The following is a 15,228-nucleotide window of genomic DNA, read 5'->3' as shown; positions in this document are numbered from 1 at the left end:
GCAAAGATGTCACTTTGAAAACTGAAGTGCGTCTGACCTAAGCCATGGTATTTTCAATAGACGCACCTGCCTGTGAAAGCTGGACAAGGAATAAAGAAGATCAAAGAAGAATTGATGCCTTTGAATTACGGTGTTGGTGAAGAGCGCTGACTATATACCATGGCCTTCCAGAAGAATGAACAAGTCTGTCTTGGAAGAAATACAATCAGAAAGCTCCTAGGACGCCGGGATGGCAAAATTTCATCTCACATACTTTGGAGGGATCAGATTCTGGAAAAGGATATCATGCTTGGTAGAGTTGTTGTTGTTGTTGTTGTTGTTAGGTGCCACTGAGTCATAAGGACTCTATGTACAACAGCATGAGATACTGCCCTGTCCCTCGCCATTCTCATAATCATTGTTATGCTCAAGCCCGTTGTTGCAGCCAATGTGTCAATCCATGTTGTTGAGAGTCTTCCTCTTTTTCACTGACCCTCTACCTTAGTCTTCAAGGTGACATCTTTGCTTTTTAACACTTTAAAGAGGTCTCCTGCAGCAAGCTTGCCCAGGGCAATGCATCATTTGTTTTCCAGACTACTGTTTCCATTGGTGTTAATTGTGGATCAAAGTAAAATGAAACTTTTGATTACTTGAACCTGGTAAAATAGAGGGTCAGTGAAAAAGAGGAAGACACTCGATGAAGCGGATTGACACTGTGGCAGCAACAACGGTCTCAAACACAACATTTGTGAGGACAAGGCAGGACCAGGCAGTGTTTCATACAGTTGTACATAGCGTTGCTATAAGTAGGACCTGACTGGATGGCGCCTAACAACAACATTTTCCTGAGGTTGCGAGATCTGTACGGGGAACTTTTTCTCAAATCTCTATTAAAGTACTTGCCACACTGAATTGGCTACCTGTCTCTACCACTAGCCACAAGCCTTCCGAGGGCATGACTGAATCTTGGGAATCTTTGTATCTCCATGCCTGGTACGTAATACATACTTCATCCAATTTGGTTGAAGGAAAGAATTAAGGACTTTATTAGTAAATGAACAATGTTATCACCTAATAAGTACCATCCTACCCCTATTTTGTACCCTGCGGTTCACTTTCCTCACTAATTTATCTTTGTAAAACACTATTTTTCAAACTTTTGGCCATTCCTTTGTAGATAGAAAAAAATAATGAGGATACACAAGCATGAAGTACAATCAAGTGAAGTAAAGCAGAAGCAGGTGGAGTGGAGTGGAGTAGAAAATAATGTTGCACACATGATAAGGCAAAGTCTTGTTTATCTTAAGTTTCAGTTGTGTGTGTACGTGTGCATCAGCACTGTATACTGGGTTTCGGCATAGGATGTATTCTTACTGTGGCTTCTGACCAAAATGATATGAAAGGCACCGTACTAAACCTTAGCTTTGTGCACTTCATGCCCTGTTAGGCAAGTCAGAATTAGATGCGATTCTGTTACTAGTTCTTGCGATTTTTTCTAACTCCCTTCAGTAATGTTCGATGTCTCTTCCTACAAGATTAATGCCTTAGCTTCACATTCAAGACCTTACATAATCTGCCCCCAACCTATTGCATATTGCTTTCTTCCCACAACCAGCGCCATTACAAAACATCAAGCCTATACAAATGCTCTGCTCCTTGCCTTTCCCACCCTGCTAAATGTACAAGACATAGTCTTTGCTTTGTAACTTTTGCTTACCCTCTCTCACTTTCACTCCACCACCCCTGCCACTCCTAATGGGCTCTGTCTTCGATGATTTAGCTACAGGTGTGTTCCTGACGGTCTTCAGCTAGAAGGTATTGACACTTGGCTCATGGTAAGTACATATAATGTTTGCTGTAAAAATAGCACTGAGATTCTTGTACTACCACATAATTCCTTTTTACCTTTTATCCGAATTTTGTGATGAGTGTTGTTTACAATGCACAAAGTGAGAAGTTGGTTCAAACACAGTCTTAAGTCACATGTGATTGATTCACAGGAAGGCTATGAGACCAACGGCAACATAAAAATTATTTTAATTGTCTGTGGTTTTGTCTCACATTCATATTAATGACATCTTTCTCAAAATGCTAGCCCCAGTGCTCAACGACCAATGCCAATAAGCCACAGAAAAGACAAACAATTGCTTTTTTTCAAAAACCAGTTCACAGACTTTTGGAGAAAGAAGCAGTATATAAATACGTGTCAAAATAAATAATGCTATATATTTACGGCACATCATATTTGTCAAAGCCTCTGAAATCAATTATTTTCTGGTAATGACCACCCTAGCATTCATGACAAAGTGGGTCACTTAGTGTGATTATTAAGACTGTGTGTTAACTTGGCTGGGCCATGATTCTCAGTGGATTATCAGTTATGATGTAATTTGGCACTTGTATAATGATGAAATCATCTTCATGATGAGACCTGCTATAATGTGATCACCTCCATGATGGGATCTGCTGTGAGCAGCCAATCAGCTGAAAGGAAATTTCCTTGGGGTTGTGCCTGCATCCAATATAGGTGGGCTTTCTAGTAAGGCTCACTAGTTTGCTTGCTCTGGATATTGCAGCTGGCTTCTGTTCATCTGACCTCCAGTTCTTTCTTGGGACTTGAGCTAGCAGCTTGCCTGCTGTCTTAGTTATTCAGTACTGCTCTAACAAAAATATCACAAGTGCATGGCTTTAAGGAAATTTATTCTCTCACAGTTTAGTAGGCTACAAGTCCAAATTTAGGGCGTCAGCTCCAGGGAAAGGCTTTCTCTGTCAGTCAGCTCTGGAGGGAGGTCCTTGTCATTAATCTTCCCTTGGTCTAGGAGTTTCTCTGTACAGGAACCTCAGGTCCAAAGGATAGGCTCTGCTCTCGGCACTGCTTTCTTGGTAGTGTGAGGTCCCCCTGTCTCTCTGCTGGCTTTTCTTTTTTATGTCTCAAAATAGATTGGCTTAAGACACAATCTCATCTTCTAGATTGAGTTTACATAAAGGCTGTTAATTCCATCTCATCAGCATCAGAGAGATAGGATTGCCAACACATAGGGATATCACATCAGATGACCAAATGGTGGAAAATCGTACAATACTGGGAATCATGACCTAGCCAAGTTGACAGATATTTTGGAGGGATACAATTCAATCCATGACACTTGCTGACCTTGAGTTCATCAGTCTCTGTGGTCTGGATCTTGGATTTGCCAACTCTGTGAGTCAGAAGAAGCCTTCAGCCTTACTTGGGAGTTTCCAGCCTCTACAACGCGTGAGCCATTTCCTTCATATAAACCTCTCTCTCTCTCTAGCTATATATATTTAGACACTCCACTGGTTTTGCTTCTCTAGAGAACCCAGCCTAAGACACTTAGCATTTATGTTCATTGCTAAAAGAATACTTATAAAACCAGAAGACAAATGTTTTATACAGATTAAGTAAGTGTAGTGAAAGGATACAACCCTGACGCACACCTTAACTAATTTTAAACCATGCAATACCCCCTCTAATGTGAGTTTCTTGTAAAGAGCATCCAGCTGGATCAAGATGTTTTTAAAGATTCAGTAATATGTGTTTTTGTTATAGAGTTTATTCAAATTATATTTAAAATAATTTACTGATAAGAAAGGACTTATCAGTCATCTTACTATCTATTTTCTACGTCTTAAATCTTTTTTGTTCCTCAGTTCCTCCAGTACTGTTTTCAGTTCTGTTTCATCATTTTTTCCCCAGTGTACCAATTTGATTCCCATCTCATTTCTTATTCTGTATATATCTTAGTTTTCCCTTAGTCATTAACCTAGGAATTTCAATTAACATATTAACTTTATAGAAATCAAGTTTGAATTAATACTGACTTAATTTCAATAGCGTAAAAAAAACTCTACTCCTTTTCAGTGCCATACTGCCCCCCATTATGCTGTTATAGTCACAAACTAGGTCTTTTTACATTGTGTGCCTATGAACTTACCTTTACAATTATTGACTTATGCATTTGTTCTTTATATTATATACGGAAAAAAAATCTAAGAAAAAAGAGTACTTAAAAATCAAATATGCAATAATACCTTTAATATTTACCTATGTAGCTACTTTAACATTTTTCTTTATTTCTTCAAATGGCTTCTAGTTACTGTCTAATGTCTTTTCAGTATATCTTGGGAGACCCTCTTTAGCATTTCTTGTAGGTTAGTTGTACTGGTGATTAACTCTCTCAGTTTCCATTAATCTGAAAATTTCTTAACTTCTTCATTTTTAAAGAAATAGTTTTTCTTATCTCATTTCTTTTTTTTTACTTTCAATACTTTATGGACTCTATCCCACTGACTTTTGGCCTCCACAGTTTCTAATGAGAAAGTGACTGTTATCTGATTGAGAAGCCCATCTATGTGATGACACCCTCCTCTCTTGTTGTTTTCAAAATTCCGTTTGTCTTTTTCTTTCAACAGATTTGTCTGTAACATGTCTCTACGTGGATCTCTTTGAGTTTATCCTGCTTACAGTTCATTGAGCTTCTTGGATGTAGATTTATGTCTTTCATTAAATCATTTTTCAGCTTTCACATGCAATTCTTCTTCAAAGAAGAACTGATGCCTTTGAATTGTGGTGTTGGCGAAGAATATTGAATATACCATGGACTGCCACAAGAACGAAAAAATCTGTCTTGGACAAAGTACAGCCAGAATGCTCCTTGGAAGCAAGGATGGTGAGACTGCGTCTTACATACTTTGGACATGTTGTCAAGAGGGATCAGTCTCTGGGGAAGGACGTCATGCTTGGCAAAGTACAGGGTCAGCGGAAAAGAGGAAGACCCTCAACGAGGTGGATTGACACACTGGCTGCAACAATGGGCTCAAGCACAACAACGATTGTAAGGATGGCACAGGACCAGGCAGCGCATAGGGTCGCTATGAGTCAGAACAGACTTGACGGCACCTAACAACAACAACATCCAATCTGGAAACTTTTCAACCATTATTCCTTCAAATATTCTTCTGGCCCCTTTCTCTCCTTTCCCTCTGGTACTCCCATTATGTGTATATTGGTACACTTGATGTTATCCCACAGGTCTTTTAGGCTGTTTTTTTTTTGTTTTGTTTTGTTTTGTTCTTTGATTTTTTCCCCCCATTCTTTTCATCTTCTGCATCTCTGACTGGATAATCTCAATTGACCTTTCTTTAAGTTTGTTGATTCTTTCTTCTGCCCTCTCAAATATACTTCCAAACCCCTGGAATGACTTTTGACTGCCTTCAAACTTGGGGGGCTCATCTTCCAGCACTGTATCAGACAAGGTTTCACTGCTATTCATAAGGTTTTCACTGGGGAGGTCTTTTCAGAAGTAGACCGCCTGGTCCTTCTTCCTAGTCTGTCTTAGCCTGGAAGATCAGCTGAAACCTATCCACTATGGGTGACACTGCTCACATCCAAATACCAGTGGCATAGCTTCCAGAATCACAGCAACACACAAGCCCCCACAATACAACAAACTGACAGACACATGGGGCTGCAAATATCCATTAATAACCAGAATGTGAAATGTACCACGTATGAATCCAGGAAAACTGGAAATGGTAAAAAATGAAAAGGAAAGGGTGAAGATGGCTAACTAGTCAGAAGTTTCCACTGAACCCTCTTGCAACAAAGACCTGAAAAACCAGGTGAATCCATTACATATGTGACAATCTACAAACCCTGAGCATCAAACACGGAACTAAGGAATCGACCTGAGTCACAGTGGAGCTAGAGGCCATGCAGAAGCAGCGACAAGTTGCTGAGCCCGCTCAGCACCTCAGCTCCGATTCCTTGGTGCTGTTCTTTGGTGCGAAGGCAGTGGGGCTGATGGTAGCTTCCTGAGACGTGGCAAAATCACCAAACGAAGGCAAACAAAAGAGGCGCATTCCTGACCCTGTGGTGTGCCTTCAGCGGACCTACTTGTGGAGTTTAGGAAGTGGCTACTTCAGTGGAAAAAAAGGCAAAGGGCCAGCACCCCAAGGCCCTTGTGTGATGGCCACAGATCTGGTGGTGGGGTTTGGGACAAAGCTGCTTCACAGAAAGAAGGCAAACACAGGACGCAGCCCTAACTCCCAGGGTAATCTCGGCAGAGACCCAGCCAATGCACACAGGCTCCACACGCCTCTGGAATCTGAGATAAAACAGACCTCTAACACTAGATATGTGATTTTGTTTAATTTACCACATGGATCTAATAGCTCCTTCTTCTGAAAGTTCTCTATCCTATCTATCTGTTCCCTCATCCCCCTGCCCCAGCCAGCTTCAATAACATTTGAATTCCCTGGGCCTGAGACAGAACTTGCAGCACACTCTCTCTGACCCATTCTTCTGGCCTGGGAGAAGGAGCAAATTAACAAACAGGGGAAAAATACTTACCTGACTCCCCTAAACTGGAAGCCCAGAGCAGAAGTGGCTCCAGTCCAGGCATAAGCGATCCATAGACTTTGGCTTTCACCCCTGCATGGAACCAGGTGGCTATTATAATGCAAAGGCCAATCTGTTGGAGGTCTCACTGTAATTGTTTCAGCAACACAGTGGAGAGGCAGGTTTTGGAGGTCTGACACCACTCTACCTATTAAACACAGCCCTAACCTACCCACGGCAGGAACCTGAGGGCTAAGGTTCTACCCACGCCACCTAGCCACCCGTGAAAGGGCTCTGAGGATAGTGGTGCCTACGAGTCTTTACAGGTATAAGCACTGGGTGCCTAAGGTACACCTGCAGAGCCCATGCACCACAGCACTCTAGAGAACAGAGAGGCTCCTTGTTAAATGACACTTGGGGGAAGGCTGTCACCACCCTGCCCACCTCAGAGTGTGACCCCCTGCCGCTACCAGAAGCCAGTGCATACAACCATCACCACTACTCCTCTAAGATAGTAGGAGAGAGCCTATACCACACAGTAGGTGACCGACTATCAGGACACCTGAACTGATTCTATCCAAGAATAGCGAATGGATTCATAGGCTCTTATACCTGGTAACAGCTCTGACCATCTGGTAACAGGACATTAGTGCTTTAAAGGCTCCAATAATCAAGTTGGCACACTCTAGTAGCCTACCTGGGTATATTAAAACAAAACAAAAAAAAGATAGGACACAGTGAGCAAACATAATATCAATTATTACAGTAACTTATAGATGGCTTGTGACAGCAGTTGATATCAGCTCACATAAAGAAGCAGACCATGATTACTTCTACAGCTCCCAAAACACCCAATGAAGGTCTCTCCTAGAAGAAGATGTATTTCTGGAATTGCAAGATATAGAATACAAAAGATTAATAAACTGAACACTTCAAGACATCAGGAATGACATCTGGAATGAAATCAGGCAATGTACAGAAAAAGTAAAGAAACACACAGATAAAGCAGTTGCAGAAATTAAAAAGATTCTTCAAGAACATAATGAAAAATCTAATAAGCTGCAAGAATCCACAGAGAGACACCATTCAGAAATCCAAAAGATTAACAATAAAACTACAGAATTAGACAACTCAATAGGAAGTCAGACCAGCAGAATTGAGGAACTGGAAGGCAGAATTGTGGAGATGGATGATAAGTCACTGGGCACCAAGATATTTGAAGAAAAATCAGATAAAAGAATTAAAAAAAATGAAGAAACCCTAAGAATCATGTGGGACTCTATCAAGAAGAATAACTTGCTAGTGATTGGAATACCAGAACAGGGATGGATAACTGAATATACAGATAGAATAGCTGAAGATTTGTTGGTAGAAAATGTCGCTGACATCATGAAAGGAGAAAGGATATCTATTCAAGATATTCATCAAACCCCATACAATGTAGACCTCAAAAGAAAGTCACCAAGACATATTATCCTCAAACTTGCCAAACCAAAGATAAAGAGAAAATTTTAAGAGCAGCCAGGGATATGCAAAAAGTCACCTACAAAGGAGAATCAATAAGTTCAGATTACTTGGCAGAAACCATGAAGGCAAGAAGGCAATGGGATGACATATATTGAGCATTGAAGGAGATAAACTGCCAGTTAAGAATCACATATCCAGCAAAACTGACTCTGAAATAGGAAGGCAAAATTAAGTCATTTACAGATAAACACAAGCTTAGGGAATTTGCAAAAACCAAACCAAAACTACAAGAAATACTAAAGGGAATTCTCTGCTTAGAAAATCAATAATATCAGAAATCAACACAACACTAGGACACAGAACAGAGAATTGCAATATCAACTCAGATAGGGAAATCACAAAAATAAGATTAAAAAAAAGCTCAAAACAAGGAATCGCTGATGTCATTACATGAAAGATGACAATAATCAATAAAGAGAGACTAAATAAAGTAGGCACAGATCTCCTAAATGGAAAGGAAATCAAGGCAATACATGGAGATATGAGTTAGGTTTATACTTAGAAAAACAGGGGTAAATATTAAGGTAACCACAAAGAAGACTAACAATCCCATATTTCAAAATAAAAACCAAGATAAACATAAAGACTCAGCAAAAACAAAATCAACTACACTGAAAAACAGAACACACAATTTACAAAGAAAAACTTCTCAGCACAAAAAAGAAAGTGGATATATGAAACTGTTAACAACACACAAAAAAAGGCATCAAAATGACAACACTAAACTCACACCTATCTATAATTACACTGAATGTAAATGGACTAAATGCACCAATAAAGAGACAAAGAGTTGCAAATTTGATTCAAAAAAACATAATGCAGCTATGTGCTGCCTACAAGAGACACACCTTAGACTTAGAGACACAAGCTCAAGCTCAAAGGATGGAAAAAAATATATCAAGTGAAAAACAAGCAAAAATGAGAAGGAGTGGCAATACTAATTTCTGACAAAATAGACTTTAAAGTTAAATTCACCACAAAGGATAAAGAAAGACACTATATAATGATTAAAGGGACAATATACCAGGAAGATATAAACATATTAAATATTTATGCACCCAATGACAGGGCTGCAAGATACATAAAAAAAAGCCCTAACAGTATTGAAAAGTGAGATAGACAGCTCCACAATTGTAGTACGAGACTTCAACACACCATTTTCGGTGATGGACAGGACATCCAGTAAGAAGCTCAATAAAGACAATAAATGCCACAAACAACCAACTCAACCTCATAGACATATACAGAACACTCTACCCATGAGCAACCAAGTATACTTTTTTTCCTAGTGCACATGGAACATTTTCTAGAAGAGATCACATATTAGGTCATAAAGCAAGCCTTTGCAGAATCCAAAACATCAAAATATTACAAAACATCTTCTCTAACCATAAGACCAAAAAAGTAGAAATCAGTAAGAGAAAAACCAGGATAAAAAAAAATCAAATACTTGGAAACTGAACAATACCAGGCTCAAAAAAGACTGGGTTATAGGAGACATTAAGGAGGCAATAAAGAAATTCATAGAATCCAATCACAGTGAAAATACTTCCTATCAGAACTGTTGGGACACAGGGCAACCAGTACTCAGAGGTCAATTTATATCAAGAAATGCATGTATCCAAACAGAAGAAACGGCCAAAATCAAAGAATTATTCCTACAACTTGAACAAATAGAAAGAAGCAAACCCTCAGGCACCAGAAGAAAGCAAATAATAAAAATTAGAGCAAAATTAAATGAATTAGAGAAGAGAAAAACAATTGAAAGAGCTAACAAGACCAAAAGCTGGTTCTCTGAAAAAAATTGAAAAAATTGATAAATCATTGGCCAGACTGACGAAAGGAAACAAATAACCCAAGTAAGAAATGAGATGGGCGATATCATAACAGACCCAAGTGAAATTAAAGGAATCATATCAGATTACTATGAAAAATTGTACTCTAACAAATTTGAAAACCTAGAGGAAATCTGGGAATTCCTAGAAACACACTACCTACCTAAACTACCACAAACAGAACTAGAACAACTAAATAGACTCATAACAAAAGAAGATACTGAAAAGGAAATCAAAATCCCAACAAAAAAAAAAACCCTGACCTTGACGGCTTCACTACAGAGTTCTACCAGATTTTCAGAGAAGGAGTAACACCACTACTACTGAAGGTATTTCAGAGCATAGAAAAAGAAAGAATACTCCCAAACTCAGTCTATGAAGCCAACATATCCCTGACACCAAAACCAGGTAAAGACACCACAAAAAAAGAAAATTACAGACTTATATCCCTCATGAACTTAGATGCAAAAATCCTCAACAAAATTCTCGCCAACAGAATTCAACAACACATATCAAAAAAATAATTCACCATGACCAAGTGGGATTCATAACACTTACGCAGGGATGGTTCAACATTAGAAAAACAATTAATATAATTCCTCATATAAATAAAACAAAATAAATGAACTACATGATTTTATCAATTGATGCAGAAAAGGTATTTGACAAAGTTCAACACTCATTCATAATAAAATCACTCAGCAAAATAGGAATAGAAGGAAAATTCCTCAAAACAATAAAGGGCACTTATACAAAGCCAATAGCCAACATCATCCTAAACAGAGAGATTCTGAAACCATTCCCCTTGAGAAAGGGAACCAGACAAGGATGCCCCTTATCACCACTCCTATTCAACATTGTGCTGGAGGTCCTAGCCAGAGCAGTTAGGCTAGATAAAAAAATAAAGTGCATCCAGGTTGGTAAAGAAGTAAAAGTACCTCTATTTGCAGATGACATGACCTTATATACAGAAAAAGCTAAAGAATCCTCAAAAAAACTACTGAAACTAATAGAAGAGTTCAGCAGAGTATCAAGACACAAGATAAAGATACAAAAATCAGTTGGAATCCTCTACACCAAAAAAAAAAAGAACACTGAAGATGAAATCACCAAATCAATACCATTTACATCAGCCCCCATGAAGATAAAATAACTTAGGAATAAATCTTACCAGAATGTAAAAACCTATACAAAGAAAACTACAAGACACTACTGCAAGAAACCAAAAGACACCTACATAAGTGGAAAAACATACCTTGCTCACAGATAGGAAGACTTAACATTGTGAAAATGTCTATTCTACCAAAAGTCATCTATAGATACAATGCAATTCCGATCCAAATTCCAATGATATTTTTTAATGAGATGGAGAAACAAATCACCAACTTCATAAGGAAGGGAAAGAGACCCCGGATAAGTAAGGCATTACTGAAAAACAAGAACAAAGTGGGAGACCTCACTCTACCTGATTTTAGAACCTATTATACCGCCACAGTAGTCAAAACAGCCTGGTACTGGTACAAAAACACATACATAGACAAGCAGAACAGAATTGAGAATCTAGACATAAATCCATCCACATATGAGCACCTGATATTTGACGAAGGCCCAAAGTCAGTTCAATGGGAAAAGACAATCTTTTTAACACACGGTGCTGGCATAACTGGATATCCATCTGCAAAGCAATGAAACAAGGCCCATGCCTCACACCATGCACAAAAACAAGCTCAAAATGGACCAAAGAACTAAATATAAAATCTAAAACGATAAAGATCATGGAAGAAAAAACAGGGACAACATTAGGAGCCCTAATACATAGCATAAACAGTATACTAAACATTACTAACAATGCAGGAGAAAAACTAGATTGGTGGAAGCTCTTAAAAAACAAAAACCTATGCTCATCCAAAGACTTCACCAAAGAGTAAAAAGATTACCTACAGACTGGGAAAAAGTTTTTACCTATGGCATTTCCGATCAGCGCCTCATCTGTAAAATCTACATGATACTACAAAAACTCAACTACAAAAAGACAAATAATCCAATTAAAAACGGGCAAAGGATATGAACAGGCACTTCACTAAAGAAGGCATTCAGGTAGCTAACAGACACATGAGGAAATGCTCACGATCATTAGCCATTAGAGAAATGCAAATCAAAACCACAACGCGATTCCATCTCACTCCAGCAAGGCAGGCTTTAATCCAAAAAACACATAGGAATAAATATTGGAGAGGTTGTGGAATGAATGGAATACCTATACACTGCTGGTGGGAATGTAAAATGGTACAACCACTTTGGAAATTGATTTCGTGCTTCCTTAAAAAACTAGAAATCGAACTACCATACGATCCAGCAATCCCACTCCTTGGAATACATCCTTGAGAAATAAGAGCCTTTACACGACATATATATGCACACCCATGTTCACTGCAGCTCTCTTTACAACAGCAAAAAGTTGGACGCAACCAAGGTGGCCATCAAAGGGTAAATGGAGAAATAAATTATGGTATATTTGCGCAATGGAACACAACACATCAATAAAGAACAATGATGAATCCATGAAACTTTTTATAACATGGAAAAATCTGAAAGACATTATGCTGAGTGAAATTAGTTAGATGCAAAAGTACAAATATTGTGTAAGACCACTAGTATAAGAGCTGGAGAAATAGTTTAAACAGAGGAGAAAATATTCTTTGATGGTTATAAGAGGGTGGATGGAGGGCGGGAGGGAAAGGGGTTTTCACTAATTAGATAGTAGATAAGTTTTTTTTTTTTTGGTGAAGGGAAAGACAACACACAATACAGGAAAGGTCAACACAACTGGACTAATCCAAAAGCAAATTAGTTTCCTGATTAAACTGAATGCTTCAAAGGCCAGTGCAGCACGGGCAGGGGTTTGGACACAATGGTTTCAGGAGACATCGAAGTCAATTGCCATAATAAACCTATTAAGAAAGCATTCTGCATCCCACTTTGGAGAGTGGCCTCTGGGGTCTTAAACGCTGGCAAGTAGCCATCTAAGATGCATCAACTGGTCTCAATCCACCTGGAGCAAGGACGAATGAAGAACACCAAAGACACAAGGTAACTATGAGCCTAAGAGACAGAAAAGACCACACAAACCAGAGACTACACCAGCCTGAGACCAGAAGAACTAGATGGTGCCTGCCCACAACCGATGACTCCTCTGACAGGGAACACAACAAAGAAGCCCTGAGAGATCAGGAGAGCAGTGGGATGCAGACCCCTAATTCTCATAAAAAGACCAGACTTAATTGTCAGAATGGGACTAGAAGGACCCCAGAGGCTACAGTCCCCAGACCTTCTATTAGCCCAAAACAGGAACCATTCTCAAAGCCAACTCTTCAGACAGGGATTAGACTGGAATATGGGATGGAAAATGATACTGGTGAAGAAGCTTCTCGGATCAAGAGGACACATGAGACTATGTTGGCATCTCCTGTATGCAGGGGAGATGGGAGGGCAGAGGGGGTCAGAAGCTGGCTGAATGGACACGAAAAGAGAGAATGGAGGGAAGGAGTGTGTTGTTTTATTAGTAGGAGAGCAATTAGGAGTATATAGCAAAGTATGTATAAATTTTTGTATGAGACACTGACTTGATTTCTAAACTTCCACTTAAAGCACAAAAAAAATTTTTTTAAAAATCAGATGACGTATTGCATCGGGCAAACCTACTGCAAAAGACCTCTTTAAAGTGCTAAAAGGCAAAGCTATCACTTTAACAACTAAGGTGCACCTTACCAAGCCATGCTGTTTTCAAGTACCTCACATGCATGAGAGAGCTGGACAATGCCTACGGAAGACCAAAAAATTGATAACTTTGAATTACGGTATCAGCAAAGAATATTGAATATGCCATGATTACTGGTGGAACAAACAAATCTGTCTTGGAACAAGTACAGCCAGAATGCTCATTCCAAGAAATAATGTCCAGGTTTGGTCTCACTTTCTTTTGACATGTTATCATGAGGGATCAGTCCCTGGAGAAAGATATCAACCTTGGTCAACAAGAGGGTCATCGAAAAAGTGGAAGACCCCCAACGAGATGGATTGATGCAGTGGCTGCAACAATGGGCTCCGGCATAACAATGATTGTGAGGATGGTGCAGGACCAGGCAGTGTTTCACTCTGTTGTACACAGGATCGCTATGAGTCACAATTGACTCAATGAGATCTAACAATAAAAACAAGGATTAGGATTTTGAACACGTCAAACTTGATGTATCTATTAAACTTCCATGTGGAGAATCTAACAATCTGGAGTGATCCTGTCTAGAGATATGCATTTGGAGTCCTCAGGGAGGGTGGAGGCTACAACTGTCGAGAGACCATGTGACAAGATAAGAATGGCCATGTGAGAACTTGGGTGGGCAGGTAGCTAGGAGGGATTAATGAATGCTGAGGCAACAAGCTGCGTAGATCACAAACGGGCCTATGACAATGCATCTGTAGACACGTTAGCCCTATATACCACTGAAAACCTCTATATCGTTGCACAAATAATTGACATGTGAGAAGGAGTATAAAGAGAATCCCAGATGCCGTGAGGAAGAACAGTAATGGCCCCGAAGTATACTTTCTGAAGAAGTTACATTTGATCAGAGACCTGAAAGATTGGTAAAATCTAGTTAGCAGTCGGGGCTGGAGAGGGAGAATTTAGGATGAATGGAACAGTAGAGATGACAGGGTATTTGCAGTTTCCTTATGATTGCAGTCCAGAGAGTGAAACAGGGAAAGTAATAACTGAAGTTTTAGGCGCCAGATAATGGAAGACTGAATAGGCTGCATTCAGAATTTGGAACTTCTCCTAAAACTAATGAGAATTCATGAAAGGATTGTAAACACGGGAGTCATTTGATTTATTTTTGCAAGGATATTCTGTTTAGAATGTGAAGAACTGAACACACAGACAGGTCAAGATGGATGTGGCAAGATGCAGGCCAATGTCAGACTTCCTGCAGGAGGAGAAGAGAACGTGAATATTCATTCACTGTTTCTTTTTCTGTCTTATGACTCAAACCCCAGTTCATGACAGTGTTTGCGATCTCATGCTTTGGATTACCCATTTCGAAATTCTCTGTTCTCTTAATTCTTCCCCCAAATACTACACATAAAGCTAGTACGATAAAAAATATTTTGAGTCTCAGAATTGCCGTGGTAATAAAATATACATGCCAATGGAATTACAGCAAATTTCCAAGATTAACATTTTTATTTGTGTTTAAAAATTTAGCAAAAAAATTTAATAGCACCGCAACTTTTTAACAAGGATAGATGATAAATACAGCAACAGGAGACCTGTAGCTGTGTAAATATTCTACTCAAAGAAGGTTGGCTTTGAATTCTGCCATAGATATCTAGCACTGCTACAACAAAAATGCCACAAGAAAATGTCTTTAACAAAAAGAAATTTATTCTCTCACAGTTTAGGAGGCTAGAAGGCTAAATTCAGGCACAAGCTCCAAGGGAAGGCTCTCCAGGAAAGTCCTTGTCATCAAT

The sequence above is a fragment of the Loxodonta africana genome, chromosome 3 (assembly GCF_030014295.1).
Source record: "Loxodonta africana isolate mLoxAfr1 chromosome 3, mLoxAfr1.hap2, whole genome shotgun sequence".
Classification (NCBI taxonomy): domain Eukaryota; kingdom Metazoa; phylum Chordata; class Mammalia; order Proboscidea; family Elephantidae; genus Loxodonta; species Loxodonta africana.
The sequence above is the reverse complement of the archived record's forward strand: the minus strand, read 5'-3'. Positions refer to the sequence as shown.